At 47.8% G+C, this 16,923-nt stretch overlaps 20 non-coding genes across 20 annotated transcripts; 7 read left to right on the top strand and 13 right to left on the bottom strand.

Annotated features, from left to right (window-relative positions):
* Window positions 1–254: 254 nt before the first annotated feature.
* On the bottom strand, window positions 255–326 carry Trnaq-uug (transfer RNA glutamine (anticodon UUG)). Its single transcript has one exon. It is a non-coding gene; the product is annotated as a tRNA-Gln (tRNA).
* Window positions 327–1,460: 1,134 nt separating this feature from the next.
* Trnaq-uug (transfer RNA glutamine (anticodon UUG)) lies at window positions 1,461–1,532 on the bottom strand. Its single transcript has one exon. It is a non-coding gene; the product is annotated as a tRNA-Gln (tRNA).
* A 557-nt stretch (window positions 1,533–2,089) lies between these two features.
* On the top strand, window positions 2,090–2,161 carry Trnap-ugg (transfer RNA proline (anticodon UGG)). Its single transcript has one exon. It is a non-coding gene; the product is annotated as a tRNA-Pro (tRNA).
* A 1,135-nt stretch (window positions 2,162–3,296) lies between these two features.
* On the top strand, window positions 3,297–3,368 carry Trnap-ugg (transfer RNA proline (anticodon UGG)). Its single transcript has one exon. It is a non-coding gene; the product is annotated as a tRNA-Pro (tRNA).
* A 506-nt stretch (window positions 3,369–3,874) lies between these two features.
* Trnaq-uug (transfer RNA glutamine (anticodon UUG)) lies at window positions 3,875–3,946 on the bottom strand. The gene has a single exon. It is a non-coding gene; the product is annotated as a tRNA-Gln (tRNA).
* Window positions 3,947–4,503: 557 nt separating this feature from the next.
* Trnap-ugg (transfer RNA proline (anticodon UGG)) lies at window positions 4,504–4,575 on the top strand. The gene has a single exon. It is a non-coding gene; the product is annotated as a tRNA-Pro (tRNA).
* A 506-nt stretch (window positions 4,576–5,081) lies between these two features.
* Trnaq-uug (transfer RNA glutamine (anticodon UUG)) lies at window positions 5,082–5,153 on the bottom strand. The gene has a single exon. It is a non-coding gene; the product is annotated as a tRNA-Gln (tRNA).
* Window positions 5,154–6,288: 1,135 nt separating this feature from the next.
* Window positions 6,289–6,360, bottom strand: Trnaq-uug (transfer RNA glutamine (anticodon UUG)). The gene has a single exon. It is a non-coding gene; the product is annotated as a tRNA-Gln (tRNA).
* A 1,210-nt stretch (window positions 6,361–7,570) lies between these two features.
* Window positions 7,571–7,642, bottom strand: Trnaq-uug (transfer RNA glutamine (anticodon UUG)). Its single transcript has one exon. It is a non-coding gene; the product is annotated as a tRNA-Gln (tRNA).
* A 1,134-nt stretch (window positions 7,643–8,776) lies between these two features.
* Trnaq-uug (transfer RNA glutamine (anticodon UUG)) lies at window positions 8,777–8,848 on the bottom strand. Its single transcript has one exon. It is a non-coding gene; the product is annotated as a tRNA-Gln (tRNA).
* Window positions 8,849–10,058: 1,210 nt separating this feature from the next.
* On the bottom strand, window positions 10,059–10,130 carry Trnaq-uug (transfer RNA glutamine (anticodon UUG)). Its single transcript has one exon. It is a non-coding gene; the product is annotated as a tRNA-Gln (tRNA).
* Window positions 10,131–11,264: 1,134 nt separating this feature from the next.
* On the bottom strand, window positions 11,265–11,336 carry Trnaq-uug (transfer RNA glutamine (anticodon UUG)). The gene has a single exon. It is a non-coding gene; the product is annotated as a tRNA-Gln (tRNA).
* A 557-nt stretch (window positions 11,337–11,893) lies between these two features.
* On the top strand, window positions 11,894–11,965 carry Trnap-ugg (transfer RNA proline (anticodon UGG)). The gene has a single exon. It is a non-coding gene; the product is annotated as a tRNA-Pro (tRNA).
* Window positions 11,966–12,471: 506 nt separating this feature from the next.
* On the bottom strand, window positions 12,472–12,543 carry Trnaq-uug (transfer RNA glutamine (anticodon UUG)). Its single transcript has one exon. It is a non-coding gene; the product is annotated as a tRNA-Gln (tRNA).
* A 557-nt stretch (window positions 12,544–13,100) lies between these two features.
* On the top strand, window positions 13,101–13,172 carry Trnap-ugg (transfer RNA proline (anticodon UGG)). Its single transcript has one exon. It is a non-coding gene; the product is annotated as a tRNA-Pro (tRNA).
* A 506-nt stretch (window positions 13,173–13,678) lies between these two features.
* Trnaq-uug (transfer RNA glutamine (anticodon UUG)) lies at window positions 13,679–13,750 on the bottom strand. Its single transcript has one exon. It is a non-coding gene; the product is annotated as a tRNA-Gln (tRNA).
* Window positions 13,751–14,307: 557 nt separating this feature from the next.
* Window positions 14,308–14,379, top strand: Trnap-ugg (transfer RNA proline (anticodon UGG)). The gene has a single exon. It is a non-coding gene; the product is annotated as a tRNA-Pro (tRNA).
* A 506-nt stretch (window positions 14,380–14,885) lies between these two features.
* On the bottom strand, window positions 14,886–14,957 carry Trnaq-uug (transfer RNA glutamine (anticodon UUG)). The gene has a single exon. It is a non-coding gene; the product is annotated as a tRNA-Gln (tRNA).
* Window positions 14,958–15,514: 557 nt separating this feature from the next.
* Window positions 15,515–15,586, top strand: Trnap-ugg (transfer RNA proline (anticodon UGG)). The gene has a single exon. It is a non-coding gene; the product is annotated as a tRNA-Pro (tRNA).
* A 506-nt stretch (window positions 15,587–16,092) lies between these two features.
* Trnaq-uug (transfer RNA glutamine (anticodon UUG)) lies at window positions 16,093–16,164 on the bottom strand. The gene has a single exon. It is a non-coding gene; the product is annotated as a tRNA-Gln (tRNA).
* Window positions 16,165–16,923: the final 759 nt, after the last annotated feature.

The raw sequence follows: 16,923 nt of genomic DNA, 5'->3' as shown, positions 1-16,923 counted from the left end.
TCCGTTATTAATCCTAGTATCAAAAGCATAAGCATTTGGAGCGTCCCCCATTCACGTGTGGACTGCTATTAACAATTTGCGTTACATGATCCTAGCTAAAATTCTGCATATACAATTCCAACTACCGGCTCTTACACATTTCTAGAAACGAGCGCAAAACACAGCGTCAGGTTCCACCGAGACTCGAACTCGGATCGCTGGATTCAACTACCGGCTCTTACACATTTCTAGAAACGAGCGCAAAACACAGCGTCAGGTTCCACCGAGACTCGAACTCGGATCGCTGGATTCAAAGTCCAGAGTGCTAACCATTACACCATGGAACCGGATGCCTGTAGCGGTCTTCAATTCAGTAGCATCATGTCATTAAGCCAATAAGATGCGATGTTATTTCATGTAGCGTCCTCAGGAAGTGTTTGCGTGGCAAATGAAGCAACCAGGTAGGCTGAAAGTGGAAGGTGCACCTTCGAATGTAGCAAGAATTCTTGCCAGTATTCGTACATAAAGTGATGTCGAAGGCTCAGGTAATCAAAATCGCGCAACGGCCACTTTCGTATGGTGCATGCATTGTGCTGGAAGCAGCCTAGCTATGGAAACAGCTATGGACACAGAGTACTGTCGAAAACTGCGTGCTGACACAGAACGCTACGTAGTGGGCGGATAGTGCGTGACACGATAACATTTGCACTTCACACGGTCGAAATACTGACACACAACTCTAGCAGCTCTTTGAGCATTCACATACACTGGTGTTCAGCACAGCTCATGTTGTGGGTGTCGGATTAAGAAAGCTCTTTGAGAATATCGTCCAGATTGTATGCTGCAACTAGCAAGTGCGGCAAGATGTCAGTAGGTGGCGGGGTGCAGACGTGCTTCCTTGTGCGGCCTGTTGGTCTAGGGGTATGATTCCTGCTTTGGTGCAGGAGGTGCCGGGTTCAAATCCCGGACAGGCCCTACTTTTCACTTTCGCGACAACCAAACACTACGATAAACTTGCGAGTTTCTGAAAGTAAGCCATGCAACAGGACAAACTGCATGTGAGCCACCGGCCCAAGAGACTGGCAAGTGCGTCATGTGGAAAGCAATCTACGTGGCAGGATTAAGCCGTCTTCGCTCACTTATATCAATACGTAAAGACTGGCACGTACAGCGATTCTATTCGTTTCCCAGGAACTAGTACATCGCATGCACGTTTGTAAAATGCATGCGCATGCAGCACCCAAAACGGAGAGATGTCTTTCCTGCTGGGAGAAACAGCTGAGGGCGTCTTCTCGCAGTTGAACCCCTTACGTTCCGTTATTAATTCTAGTATCAAAAGCATAAGCATTTGGAGCGTCCCCCATTCACGTGTGGACTGCTATTAACAATTTGCGTTACATGATCCTAGCTAAAATTCTGCATATACAATTCCAACTACCGGCTCGTACACATTTCTAGAAACGAGCGCAAAACACTGCGTCAGGTTCCACCAAGACTCGAACTCGGATCGCTGGATTCAAAGTCCAGAGTGCTAACCATTACACCAAGGAACCGGATGCCTGTAGCGGTCTTCAATTCAGTAGCATCATGTCATTAAGCCAATAAGATGCGATGTTATTTCATGTAGCGTCCTCAGGAAGTGTTTGCGTGGCAAATGAAGCAACCAGGTAGGCTGAAAGTGGAAGGTGCACCTTCGAATGTAGCAAGAATTCTTGCCAGTATTCGTACATAAAGTGATGTCGAAGGCTCAGGTAATCAAAATCGCGCAACGGCCACTTTCGTATGGTGCATGCATTGTGCTGGAAGCAGCCTAGCTATGGAAACAGCTATGGACACAGAGTACTGTCGAAAACTGCGTGCTGACACAGAACGCTACGTAGTGGGCGGATAGTGCGTGACACGATAACATTTGCACTTCACACGGTCGAAATACTGACACACAACTCTAGCAGCTCTTTGAGCATTCACATACACTGGTGTTCAGCACAGCTCATGTTGTGGGTGTCGGATTAAGAAAGCTCTTTGAGAATATCGTCCAGATTGTATGCTGCAACTAGCAAGTGCGGCAAGATGTCAGTAGGTGGCGGGGTGCAGACGTGCTTCCTTGTGCGGCCTGTTGGTCTAGGGGTATGATTCCTGCTTTGGGTGCAGGAGGTCCCGGGTTCAAATCCCGGACAGGCCCTACTTTTCACTTTCGCGACAACCAAACACTACGATAAACTTGCGAGTTTCTGAAAGTAAGCCATGCAACAGGACAAACTGCATGTGAGCCACCGGCCCAAGAGACTGGCAAGTGCGTCATGTGGAAAGCAATCTACGTGGCAGGATTAAGCCGTCTTCGCTCACTTATATCTATACGTAAAGACTGGCACGTACAGCGATTCTATTCGTTTCCCAGGAACTAGTACATCGCATGCACGTTTGTAAAATGCATGAGCATGCAGCACCCAAAACGGAGAGATGTCTTTCCTGCTGGGAGAAACAGCTGAGGGCGTCTTCTCGCAGTTGAACCCCTTACGTTCCGTTATTAATCCTAGTATCAAAAGCATAAGCATTTGGAGCGTCCCCCATTCACGTGTGGACTGCTATTAACAATTTGCGTTACATGATCCTAGCTAAAATTCTGCATATACAATTACAACTACCGGCTCGTACACATTTCTAGAAACGAGCGCAAAACACTGCGTCAGGTTCCACCAAGACTCAAACTCGGATCGCTGGATTCAAAGTCCAGAGTGCTAACCATTACACCAAGGAACCGGATGCCTGTAGCGGTCTTCAATTCAGTAGCATCATGTCATTAAGCCTATAAGATGCGATGTTATTTCATGTAGCGTCCTCAGGAAGTGTTTGCGTGGCAAATGAAGCAACCAGGTAGGCTGAAAGTGGAAGGTGCACCTTCGAATGTAGCAAGAATTCTTGCCAGCATTCGTACATAAAGTGATGTCGAAGGCTCAGGTAATCAAAATCGCGCAACGGCCACTTTCGTATGGTGCATGCATTGTGCTGGAAGCAGCCTAGCTATGGAAACAGCTATGGACACAGAGTACTGTCGAAAACTGCGTGCTGACACAGAACGCTACGTAGTGGGCGGATAGTGCGTGACACGATAACATTTGCACTTCACACGGTCGAAATACTGACACACAACTCTAGCAGCTCTTTGAGCATTCACATACACTGGTGTTCAGCACAGCTCATGTTGTGGGTGTCGGATTAAGAAAGCTCTTTGAGAATATCGTCCAGATTGAATGCTGCAACTAGCAAGTGCGGCAAGATGTCAGTAGGTGGCGGGGTGCAGACGTGCTTCCTTGTGCGGCCTGTTGGTCTAGGGGTATGATTCCTGCTTTGGGTGCAGGATGTCCCGCGTTCAAATCCCGGACAGGCCCTATTTTTCACTTTCGCGACAACCAAACACTACGATAAACTTGCGAGTCTCTGAAAGTAAGCCATGCAACAGGACAAACTGCATGTGAGCCACCGGCCCAAGAGACTGGCAAGTGCGTCATGTGGAAAGCAATCTACGTGGCAGGATTAAGCCGTCTTCGCACACTTATATCTATACGTAAAGACTGGCACGTACAGCGATTCTATTCGTTTCCCAGGAACTAGTACATCGCATGCACGTTTGTAAAATGCATGCGCATGCAGCACCCAAAACGGAGAGATGTCTTTCCTGCTGGGAGAAACAGCTGAGGGCGTCTTCTCGCAGTTGAACCCCTTACGTTCCGTAATTAATCCTAGTATCAAAAGCATAAGCATTCGGAGCGTCCCCCATTCACGTGTGGACTGCTATTAACAATTTGCGTTACATGATCCTAGCTAAAATTCTGCATATACAATTCCAACTACCGGCTCGTACACATTTCTAGAAACGAGCGCAAAACACTGCGTCAGGTTCCACCAAGACTCGAACTCGGATCGCTGGATTCAAAGTCCAGAGTGCTAACCATTACACCAAGGAACCGGATGCCTGTAGCGGTCTTCAATTCAGTAGCATCATGTCATTAAGCCAATAAGATGCGATGTTATTTCATGTAGCGTCCTCAGGAAGTGTTTGCGTGGCAAATGAAGCAACCAGGTAGGCTGAAAGTGGAAGGTGCACCTTCGAATGTAGCAAGAATTCTTGCCAGTATTCGTACATAAAGTGATGTCGAAGGCTCAGGTAATCAAAATCGCGCAACGGCCACTTTCGTATGGTGCATGCATTGTGCTGGAAGCAGCCTAGCTATGGAAACAGCTATGGACACAGAGTACTGTCGAAAACTGCGTGCTGACACAGAACGCTACGTAGTGGGCGGATAGTGCGTGACACGATAACATTTGCACTTCACACGGTCGAAATACTGACACACAACTCTAGCAGCTCTTTCAGCATTCACATACACTGGTGTTCAGCACAGCTCATGTTGTGGGTGTCGGATTAAGAAAGCTCTTTGAGAATATCGTCCAGATTGTATGCTGCAACTAGCAAGTGCGGCAAGATGTCAGTAGGTGGCGGGGTGCAGACGTGCTTCCTTGTGCGGCCTGTTGGTCTAGGGGTATGATTCCTGCTTTGGGTGCAGGATGTCCCGGGTTCAAATCCCGGACAGGCCCTACTTTTCACTTTCGCGACAACCAAACACTACGATAAACTTGCGAGTTTCTGAAAGTAAGCCATGCAACAGGACAAACTGCATGTGAGCCACCGGCCCAAGAGACTGGCAAGTGCGTCATGTGGAAAGCAATCTACGTGGCAGGATTAAGCCGTCTTCGCTCACTTATATCTATACGTAAAGACTGGCACGTACAGCGATTCTATTCGTTTCCCAGGAACTAGTACATCGCATGCACGTTTGTAAAATGCATGCGCATGCAGCACCCAAAACGGAGAGATGTCTTTCCTGCTGGGAGAAACAGCTGAGGGCGTCTTCTCGCAGTTGAACCCCTTACGTTCCGTTATTAATCCTAGTATCAAAAGCATAAGCATTTGGAGCGTCCCCCATTCACGTGTGGACTGCTATTTACAATTTGCGTTACATGATCATAGCTAAAATTCTGCATATACAATTCCAACTACCGGCTCGTACACATTTCTAGAAACGAGCGCAAAACACTGCGTCAGGTTCCACCAAGACTCGAACTCGGATCGCTGGATTCAAAGTCCAGAGTGCTAACCATTACACCAAGGAACCGGATGCCTGTAGCGGTCTTCAATTCAGTAGCATCATGTCATTAAGCCAATAAGATGCGATGTTATTTCATGTAGCGTCCTCAGGAAGTGTTTGCGTGGCAAATGAAGCAACCAGGTAGGCTGAAAGTGGAAGGTGCACCTTCGAATGTAGCAAGAATTCTTGCCAGTATTCGTACATAAAGTGATGTCGAAGGCTCAGGTAATCAAAATCGCGCAACGGCCACTTTCGTATGGTGCATGCATTGTGCTGGAAGCAGCCTAGCTATGGAAACAGCTATGGACACAGAGTACTGTCGAAAACTGCGTGCTGACACAGAACGCTACGTAGTGGGCGGATAGTGCGTGACACGATAACATTTGCACTTCACACGGTCGAAATACTGACACACAACTCTAGCAGCTCTTTCAGCATTCACATACACTGGTGTTCAGCACAGCTCATGTTGTGGGTGTCGGATTAAGAAAGCTCTTTGAGAATATCGTCCAGATTGAATGCTGCAACTAGCAAGTGCGGCAAGATGTCAGTAGGTGGCGGGGTGCAGACGTGCTTCCTTGTGCGGCCTGTTGGTCTAGGGGTATGATTCCTGCTTTGGGTGCAGAATGTCCCGCGTTCAAATCCCGGACAGGCCCTATTTTTCACTTTCGCGACAACCAAACACTACGATAAACTTGCGAGTCTCTGAAAGTAAGCCATGCAACAGGACAAACTGCATGTGAGCCACCGGCCCAAGAGACTGGCAAGTGCGTCATGTGGAAAGCAATCTACGTGGCAGGATTAAGCCGTCTTCGCACACTTATATCTATACGTAAAGACTGGCACGTACAGCGATTCTATTCGTTTCCCAGGAACTAGTACATCGCATGCACGTTTGTAAAATGCATGCGCATGCAGCACCCAAAACGGAGAGATGTCTTTCCTGCTGAAAGAAACAGCTGAGGGCGTCTTGTCGCAGTTGAACCCCTTACGTTCCGTAATTAATCCTAGTATCAAAAGCATAAGCATTCGGAGCGTCCCCCATTCACGTGTGGACTGCTATTTACAATTTGCGTTACATGATCATAGCTAAAATTCTGCATATACAATTCCAACTACCGGCTCGTACACATTTCTAGAAACGAGCGCAAAACACTGCATCAGGTTCCACCAAGACTCGAACTCGGATCGCTGGATTCAAAGTCCAGAGTGCTAACCATTACACCAAGGAACCGGATGCCTGTAGCGGTCTTCAATTCAGTAGCATCATGTCATTAAGCCAATAAGATGCGATGTTATTTCATGTAGCGTCCTCAGGAAGTGTTTGCGTGGCAAATGAAGCAACCAGGTAGGCTGAAAGTGGAAGGTGCACCTTCGAATGTAGCAAGAATTCTTGCCAGTATTCGTACATAAAGTGATGTCGAAGGCTCAGGTAATCAAAATCGCGCAACGGCCACTTTCGTATGGTGCATGCATTGTGCTGGAAGCAGCCTAGCTATGGAAACAGCTATGGACACAGAGTACTGTCGAAAACTGCGTGCTGACACAGAACGCTACGTAGTGGGCGGATAGTGCGTGACACGATAACATTTGCACTTCACACGGTCGAAATACTGACACACAACTCTAGCAGCTCTTTGAGCATTCACATACACTGGTGTTCAGCACAGCTCATGTTGTGGGTGTCGGATTAAGAAAGCTCTTTGAGAATATCGTCCAGATTGTATGCTGCAACTAGCAAGTGCGGCAAAATGACAGTAGGTGGCGGGGTGCAGACGTGCGGCCTGTTGGTCTAGGGGTATGATTCTGCTTTGGGTGCAGGATGTCCCGGGTACAAATCCCGGACAGGCCCTATTTTTCACTTTCGCGACAACCAAACACTACGATAAACTTGCGAGTCTCTGAAAGTAAGCCATGCAACAGGACAAACTGCATGTGAGCCACCGGCCCAAGAGACTGGCAAGTGCGTCATGTGGAAAGCAATCTACGTGGCAGGATTAAGCCGTCTTTGCTCACTTATATCTATACGTAAAGACTGGCACGTACAGCGATTCTATTCGTTTCCCAGGAACTAGTACATCGCATGCACGTTTGTAAAATGCATGCGCATGCAGCACCCAAAACGGAGAGATGTCTTTCCTGCTGGGAGAAACAGCTGAGGGCGTCTTCTCGCAGTTGAACCCCTTACGTTCCGTTATTAATCCTAGTATCAAAAGCATAAGCATTTGGAGCGTCCCCCATTCACGTGTGGACTGCTATTAACAATTTGCGTTACATGATCCTAGCTAAAATTCTGCATATACAATTCCAACTACCGGCTCTTACACATTTCTAGAAACGAGCGCAAAACACAGCGTCAGGTTCCACCGAGACTCGAACTCGGATCGCTGGATTCAACTACCGGCTCTTACACATTTCTAGAAACGAGCGCAAAACACAGCGTCAGGTTCCACCGAGACTCGAACTCGGATCGCTGGATTCAAAGTCCAGAGTGCTAACCATTACACCATGGAACCGGATGCCTGTAGCGGTCTTCAATTCAGTAGCATCATGTCATTAAGCCAATAAGATGCGATGTTATTTCATGTAGCGTCCTCAGGAAGTGTTTGCGTGGCAAATGAAGCAACCAGGTAGGCTGAAAGTGGAAGGTGCACCTTCGAATGTAGCAAGAATTCTTGCCAGTATTCGTACATAAAGTGATGTCGAAGGCTCAGGTAATCAAAATCGCGCAACGGCCACTTTCGTATGGTGCATGCATTGTGCTGGAAGCAGCCTAGCTATGGAAACAGCTATGGACACAGAGTACTGTCGAAAACTGCGTGCTGACACAGAACGCTACGTAGTGGGCGGATAGTGCGTGACACGATAACATTTGCACTTCACACGGTCGAAATACTGACACACAACTCTAGCAGCTCTTTGAGCATTCACATACACTGGTGTTCAGCACAGCTCATGTTGTGGGTGTCGGATTAAGAAAGCTCTTTGAGAATATCGTCCAGATTGTATGCTGCAACTAGCAAGTGCGGCAAGATGTCAGTAGGTGGCGGGGTGCAGACGTGCTTCCTTGTGCGGCCTGTTGGTCTAGGGGTATGATTCCTGCTTTGGTGCAGGAGGTGCCGGGTTCAAATCCCGGACAGGCCCTACTTTTCACTTTCGCGACAACCAAACACTACGATAAACTTGCGAGTTTCTGAAAGTAAGCCATGCAACAGGACAAACTGCATGTGAGCCACCGGCCCAAGAGACTGGCAAGTGCGTCATGTGGAAAGCAATCTACGTGGCAGGATTAAGCCGTCTTCGCTCACTTATATCAATACGTAAAGACTGGCACGTACAGCGATTCTATTCGTTTCCCAGGAACTAGTACATCGCATGCACGTTTGTAAAATGCATGCGCATGCAGCACCCAAAACGGAGAGATGTCTTTCCTGCTGGGAGAAACAGCTGAGGGCGTCTTCTCGCAGTTGAACCCCTTACGTTCCGTTATTAATTCTAGTATCAAAAGCATAAGCATTTGGAGCGTCCCCCATTCACGTGTGGACTGCTATTAACAATTTGCGTTACATGATCCTAGCTAAAATTCTGCATATACAATTCCAACTACCGGCTCGTACACATTTCTAGAAACGAGCGCAAAACACTGCGTCAGGTTCCACCAAGACTCGAACTCGGATCGCTGGATTCAAAGTCCAGAGTGCTAACCATTACACCAAGGAACCGGATGCCTGTAGCGGTCTTCAATTCAGTAGCATCATGTCATTAAGCCAATAAGATGCGATGTTATTTCATGTAGCGTCCTCAGGAAGTGTTTGCGTGGCAAATGAAGCAACCAGGTAGGCTGAAAGTGGAAGGTGCACCTTCGAATGTAGCAAGAATTCTTGCCAGTATTCGTACATAAAGTGATGTCGAAGGCTCAGGTAATCAAAATCGCGCAACGGCCACTTTCGTATGGTGCATGCATTGTGCTGGAAGCAGCCTAGCTATGGAAACAGCTATGGACACAGAGTACTGTCGAAAACTGCGTGCTGACACAGAACGCTACGTAGTGGGCGGATAGTGCGTGACACGATAACATTTGCACTTCACACGGTCGAAATACTGACACACAACTCTAGCAGCTCTTTGAGCATTCACATACACTGGTGTTCAGCACAGCTCATGTTGTGGGTGTCGGATTAAGAAAGCTCTTTGAGAATATCGTCCAGATTGTATGCTGCAACTAGCAAGTGCGGCAAAATGTCAGTAGGTGGCGGGGTGCAGACGTGCGGCCTGTTGGTCTAGGGGTATGATTCTGCTTTGGGTGCAGGATGTCCCGGGTACAAATCCCGGACAGGCCCTATTTTTCACTTTCGCGACAACCAAACACTACGATAAACTTGCGAGTCTCTGAAAGTAAGCCATGCAACAGGACAAACTGCATGTGAGCCACCGGCCCAAGAGACTGGCAAGTGCGTCATGTGGAAAGCAATCTACGTGGCAGGATTAAGCCGTCTTTGCTCACTTATATCTATACGTAAAGACTGGCACGTACAGCGATTCTATTCGTTTCCCAGGAACTAGTACATCGCATGCACGTTTGTAAAATGCATGCGCATGCAGCACCCAAAACGGAGAGATGTCTTTCCTGCTGGGAGAAACAGCTGAGGGCGTCTTCTCGCAGTTGAACCCCTTACGTTCCGTTATTAATCCTAGTATCAAAAGCATAAGCATTTGGAGCGTCCCCCATTCACGTGTGGACTGCTATTAACAATTTGCGTTACATGATCCTAGCTAAAATTCTGCATATACAATTCCAACTACCGGCTCTTACACATTTCTAGAAACGAGCGCAAAACACAGCGTCAGGTTCCACCGAGACTCGAACTCGGATCGCTGGATTCAACTACCGGCTCTTACACATTTCTAGAAACGAGCGCAAAACACAGCGTCAGGTTCCACCGAGACTCGAACTCGGATCGCTGGATTCAAAGTCCAGAGTGCTAACCATTACACCATGGAACCGGATGCCTGTAGCGGTCTTCAATTCAGTAGCATCATGTCATTAAGCCAATAAGATGCGATGTTATTTCATGTAGCGTCCTCAGGAAGTGTTTGCGTGGCAAATGAAGCAACCAGGTAGGCTGAAAGTGGAAGGTGCACCTTCGAATGTAGCAAGAATTCTTGCCAGTATTCGTACATAAAGTGATGTCGAAGGCTCAGGTAATCAAAATCGCGCAACGGCCACTTTCGTATGGTGCATGCATTGTGCTGGAAGCAGCCTAGCTATGGAAACAGCTATGGACACAGAGTACTGTCGAAAACTGCGTGCTGACACAGAACGCTACGTAGTGGGCGGATAGTGCGTGACACGATAACATTTGCACTTCACACGGTCGAAATACTGACACACAACTCTAGCAGCTCTTTGAGCATTCACATACACTGGTGTTCAGCACAGCTCATGTTGTGGGTGTCGGATTAAGAAAGCTCTTTGAGAATATCGTCCAGATTGTATGCTGCAACTAGCAAGTGCGGCAAGATGTCAGTAGGTGGCGGGGTGCAGACGTGCTTCCTTGTGCGGCCTGTTGGTCTAGGGGTATGATTCCTGCTTTGGTGCAGGAGGTGCCGGGTTCAAATCCCGGACAGGCCCTACTTTTCACTTTCGCGACAACCAAACACTACGATAAACTTGCGAGTTTCTGAAAGTAAGCCATGCAACAGGACAAACTGCATGTGAGCCACCGGCCCAAGAGACTGGCAAGTGCGTCATGTGGAAAGCAATCTACGTGGCAGGATTAAGCCGTCTTCGCTCACTTATATCAATACGTAAAGACTGGCACGTACAGCGATTCTATTCGTTTCCCAGGAACTAGTACATCGCATGCACGTTTGTAAAATGCATGCGCATGCAGCACCCAAAACGGAGAGATGTCTTTCCTGCTGGGAGAAACAGCTGAGGGCGTCTTCTCGCAGTTGAACCCCTTACGTTCCGTTATTAATTCTAGTATCAAAAGCATAAGCATTTGGAGCGTCCCCCATTCACGTGTGGACTGCTATTAACAATTTGCGTTACATGATCCTAGCTAAAATTCTGCATATACAATTCCAACTACCGGCTCGTACACATTTCTAGAAACGAGCGCAAAACACAGCGTCAGGTTCCACCAAGACTCGAACTCGGATCGCTGGATTCAAAGTCCAGAGTGCTAACCATTACACCAAGGAACCGGATGCCTGTAGCGGTCTTCAATTCAGTAGCATCATGTCATTAAGCCAATAAGATGCGATGTTATTTCATGTAGCGTCCTCAGGAAGTGTTTGCGTGGCAAATGAAGCAACCAGGTAGGCTGAAAGTGGAAGGTGCACCTTCGAATGTAGCAAGAATTCTTGCCAGTATTCGTACATAAAGTGATGTCGAAGGCTCAGGTAATCAAAATCGCGCAACGGCCACTTTCGTATGGTGCATGCATTGTGCTGGAAGCAGCCTAGCTATGGAAACAGCTATGGACACAGAGTACTGTCGAAAACTGCGTGCTGACACAGAACGCTACGTAGTGGGCGGATAGTGCGTGACACGATAACATTTGCACTTCACACGGTCGAAATACTGACACACAACTCTAGCAGCTCTTTCAGCATTCACATACACTGGTGTTCAGCACAGCTCATGTTGTGGGTGTCGGATTAAGAAAGCTCTTTGAGAATATCGTCCAGATTGTATGCTGCAACTAGCAAGTGCGGCAAGATGTCAGTAGGTGGCGGGGTGCAGACGTGCTTCCTTGTGCGGCCTGTTGGTCTAGGGGTATGATTCCTGCTTTGGGTGCAGGAGGTCCCGGGTTCAAATCCCGGACAGGCCCTACTTTTCACTTTCGCGACAACCAAACACTACGATAAACTTGCGAGTTTCTGAAAGTAAGCCATGCAACAGGACAAACTGCATGTGAGCCACCGGCCCAAGAGACTGGCAAGTGCGTCATGTGGAAAGCAATCTACGTGGCAGGATTAAGCCGTCTTCGCTCACTTATATCTATACGTAAAGACTGGCACGTACAGCGATTCTATTCGTTTCCCAGGAACTAGTACATCGCATGCACGTTTGTATAATGCATGCGCATGCAGCACCCAAAACGGAGAGATGTCTTTCCTGCTGGGAGAAACAGCTGAGGGCGTCTTCTCGCAGTTGAACCCCTTACGTTCCGTTATTAATTCTAGTATCAAAAGCATAAGCATTTGGAGCGTCCCCCATTCACGTGTGGACTGCTATTAACAATTTGCGTTACATGATCCTAGCTAAAATTCTGCATATACAATTCCAACTACCGGCTCGTACACATTTCTAGAAACGAGCGCAAAACACTGCGTCAGGTTCCACCAAGACTCGAACTCGGATCGCTGGATTCAAAGTCCAGAGTGCTAACCATTACACCAAGGAACCGGATGCCTGTAGCGGTCTTCAATTCAGTAGCATCATGTCATTAAGCCAATAAGATGCGATGTTATTTCATGTAGCGTCCTCAGGAAGTGTTTGCGTGGCAAATGAAGCAACCAGGTAGGCTGAAAGTGGAAGGTGCACCTTCGAATGTAGCAAGAATTCTTGCCAGTATTCGTACATAAAGTGATGTCGAAGGCTCAGGTAATCAAAATCGCGCAACGGCCACTTTCGTATGGTGCATGCATTGTGCTGGAAGCAGCCTAGCTATGGAAACAGCTATGGACACAGAGTACTGTCGAAAACTGCGTGCTGACACAGAACGCTACGTAGTGGGCGGATAGTGCGTGACACGATAACATTTGCACTTCACACGGTCGAAATACTGACACACAACTCTAGCAGCTCTTTGAGCATTCACATACACTGGTGTTCAGCACAGCTCATGTTGTGGGTGTCGGATTAAGAAAGCTCTTTGAGAATATCGTCCAGATTGAATGCTGCAACTAGCAAGTGCGGCAAGATGTCAGTAGGTGGCGGGGTGCAGACGTGCTTCCTTGTGCGGCCTGTTGGTCTAGGGGTATGATTCCTGCTTTGGGTGCAGGATGTCCCGCGTTCAAATCCCGGACAGGCCCTATTTTTCACTTTCGCGACAACCAAACACTACGATAAACTTGCGAGTCTCTGAAAGTAAGCCATGCAACAGGACAAACTGCATGTGAGCCACCGGCCCAAGAGACTGGCAAGTGCGTCATGTGGAAAGCAATCTACGTGGCAGGATTAAGCCGTCTTCGCACACTTATATCTATACGTAAAGACTGGCACGTACAGCGATTCTATTCGTTTCCCAGGAACTAGTACATCGCATGCACGTTTGTAAAATGCATGCGCATGCAGCACCCAAAACGGAGAGATGTCTTTCCTGCTGGGAGAAACAGCTGAGGGCGTCTTCTCGCAGTTGAACCCCTTACGTTCCGTAATTAATCCTAGTATCAAAAGCATAAGCATTCGGAGCGTCCCCCATTCACGTGTGGACTGCTATTAACAATTTGCGTTACATGATCCTAGCTAAAATTCTGCATATACAATTCCAACTACCGGCTCGTACACATTTCTAGAAACGAGCGCAAAACACTGCGTCAGGTTCCACCAAGACTCGAACTCGGATCGCTGGATTCAAAGTCCAGAGTGCTAACCATTACACCAAGGAACCGGATGCCTGTAGCGGTCTTCAATTCAGTAGCATCATGTCATTAAGCCAATAAGATGCGATGTTATTTCATGTAGCGTCCTCAGGAAGTGTTTGCGTGGCAAATGAAGCAACCAGGTAGGCTGAAAGTGGAAGGTGCACCTTCGAATGTAGCAAGAATTCTTGCCAGTATTCGTACATAAAGTGATGTCGAAGGCTCAGGTAATCAAAATCGCGCAACGGCCACTTTCGTATGGTGCATGCATTGTGCTGGAAGCAGCCTAGCTATGGAAACAGCTATGGACACAGAGTACTGTCGAAAACTGCGTGCTGACACAGAACGCTACGTAGTGGGCGGATAGTGCGTGACACGATAACATTTGCACTTCACACGGTCGAAATACTGACACACAACTCTAGCAGCTCTTTCAGCATTCACATACACTGGTGTTCAGCACAGCTCATGTTGTGGGTGTCGGATTAAGAAAGCTCTTTGAGAATATCGTCCAGATTGTATGCTGCAACTAGCAAGTGCGGCAAGATGTCAGTAGGTGGCGGGGTGCAGACGTGCTTCCTTGTGCGGCCTGTTGGTCTAGGGGTATGATTCCTGCTTTGGGTGCAGGATGTCCCGGGTTCAAATCCCGGACAGGCCCTACTTTTCACTTTCGCGACAACCAAACACTACGATAAACTTGCGAGTTTCTGAAAGTAAGCCATGCAACAGGACAAACTGCATGTGAGCCACCGGCCCAAGAGACTGGCAAGTGCGTCATGTGGAAAGCAATCTACGTGGCAGGATTAAGCCGTCTTCGCTCACTTATATCTATACGTAAAGACTGGCACGTACAGCGATTCTATTCGTTTCCCAGGAACTAGTACATCGCATGCACGTTTGTAAAATGCATGCGCATGCAGCACCCAAAACGGAGAGATGTCTTTCCTGCTGGGAGAAACAGCTGAGGGCGTCTTCTCGCAGTTGAACCCCTTACGTTCCGTTATTAATCCTAGTATCAAAAGCATAAGCATTTGGAGCGTCCCCCATTCACGTGTGGACTGCTATTTACAATTTGCGTTACATGATCATAGCTAAAATTCTGCATATACAATTCCAACTACCGGCTCGTACACATTTCTAGAAACGAGCGCAAAACACTGCGTCAGGTTCCACCAAGACTCGAACTCGGATCGCTGGATTCAAAGTCCAGAGTGCTAACCATTACACCAAGGAACCGGATGCCTGTAGCGGTCTTCAATTCAGTAGCATCATGTCATTAAGCCAATAAGATGCGATGTTATTTCATGTAGCGTCCTCAGGAAGTGTTTGCGTGGCAAATGAAGCAACCAGGTAGGCTGAAAGTGGAAGGTGCACCTTCGAATGTAGCAAGAATTCTTGCCAGTATTCGTACATAAAGTGATGTCGAAGGCTCAGGTAATCAAAATCGCGCAACGGCCACTTTCGTATGGTGCATGCATTGTGCTGGAAGCAGCCTAGCTATGGAAACAGCTATGGACACAGAGTACTGTCGAAAACTGCGTGCTGACACAGAACGCTACGTAGTGGGCGGATAGTGCGTGACACGATAACATTTGCACTTCACACGGTCGAAATACTGACACACAACTCTAGCAGCTCTTTCAGCATTCACATACACTGGTGTTCAGCACAGCTCATGTTGTGGGTGTCGGATTAAGAAAGCTCTTTGAGAATATCGTCCAGATTGTATGCTGCAACTAGCAAGTGCGGCAAGATGTCAGTAGGTGGCGGGGTGCAGACGTGCTTCCTTGTGCGGCCTGTTGGTCTAGGGGTATGATTCCTGCTTTGGGTGCAGGATGTCCCGGGTTCAAATCCCGGACAGGCCCTACTTTTCACTTTCGCGACAACCAAACACTACGATAAACTTGCGAGTTTCTGAAAGTAAGCCATGCAACAGGACAAACTGCATGTGAGCCACCGGCCCAAGAGACTGGCAAGTGCGTCATGTGGAAAGCAATCTACGTGGCAGGATTAAGCCGTCTTCGCTCACTTATATCTATACGTAAAGACTGGCACGTACAGCGATTCTATTCGTTTCCCAGGAACTAGTACATCGCATGCACGTTTGTAAAATGCATGCGCATGCAGCACCCAAAACGGAGAGATGTCTTTCCTGCTGGGAGAAACAGCTGAGGGCGTCTTCTCGCAGTTGAACCCCTTACGTTCCGTTATTAATCCTAGTATCAAAAGCATAAGCATTTGGAGCGTCCCCCATTCACGTGTGGACTGCTATTTACAATTTGCGTTACATGATCATAGCTAAAATTCTGCATATACAATTCCAACTACCGGCTCGTACACATTTCTAGAAACGAGCGCAAAACACTGCGTCAGGTTCCACCAAGACTCGAACTCGGATCGCTGGATTCAAAGTCCAGAGTGCTAACCATTACACCAAGGAACCGGATGCCTGTAGCGGTCTTCAATTCAGTAGCATCATGTCATTAAGCCAATAAGATGCGATGTTATTTCATGTAGCGTCCTCAGGAAGTGTTTGCGTGGCAAATGAAGCAACCAGGTAGGCTGAAAGTGGAAGGTGCACCTTCGAATGTAGCAAGAATTCTTGCCAGTATTCGTACATAAAGTGATGTCGAAGGCTCAGGTAATCAAAATCGCGCAACGGCCACTTTCGTATGGTGCATGCATTGTGCTGGAAGCAGCCTAGCTATGGAAACAGCTATGGACACAGAGTACTGTCGAAAACTGCGTGCTGACACAGAACGCTACGTAGTGGGCGGATAGTGCGTGACACGATAACATTTGCACTTCACACGGTCGAAATACTGACACACAACTCTAGCAGCTGTTTGAGCATTCACATACACTGGTGTTCAGCACAGCTCATGTTGTGGGTGTCGGATTAAGAAAGCTCTTTGAGAATATCGTCCAGATTGTATGCTGCAACTAGCAAGTGCGGCAAAATGTCAGTAGGTGGCGGGGTGCAGACGTGCGGCCTGTTGGTCTAGGTGTATGATTCTGCTTTGGGTGCAGGATGTCCCGGGTACAAATCCCGGACAGGCCCTATTTTTCACTTTCGCGACAACCAAACACTACGATAAACTTGCGAGTCTCTGAAAGTAAGCCATGCAACAGGACAAACTGCATGTGAGCCACCGGCCCAAGAGACTGGCAAGTGCGTCATGTGGAAAGCAATCCACGTGGC

Source organism: Schistocerca cancellata, chromosome 2, assembly GCF_023864275.1.
Source record: "Schistocerca cancellata isolate TAMUIC-IGC-003103 chromosome 2, iqSchCanc2.1, whole genome shotgun sequence".
Lineage (NCBI taxonomy): Eukaryota > Metazoa > Arthropoda > Insecta > Orthoptera > Acrididae > Schistocerca > Schistocerca cancellata.
The sequence above is the reverse complement of the archived record's forward strand: the minus strand, read 5'-3'. Positions and strand labels throughout refer to the sequence as shown.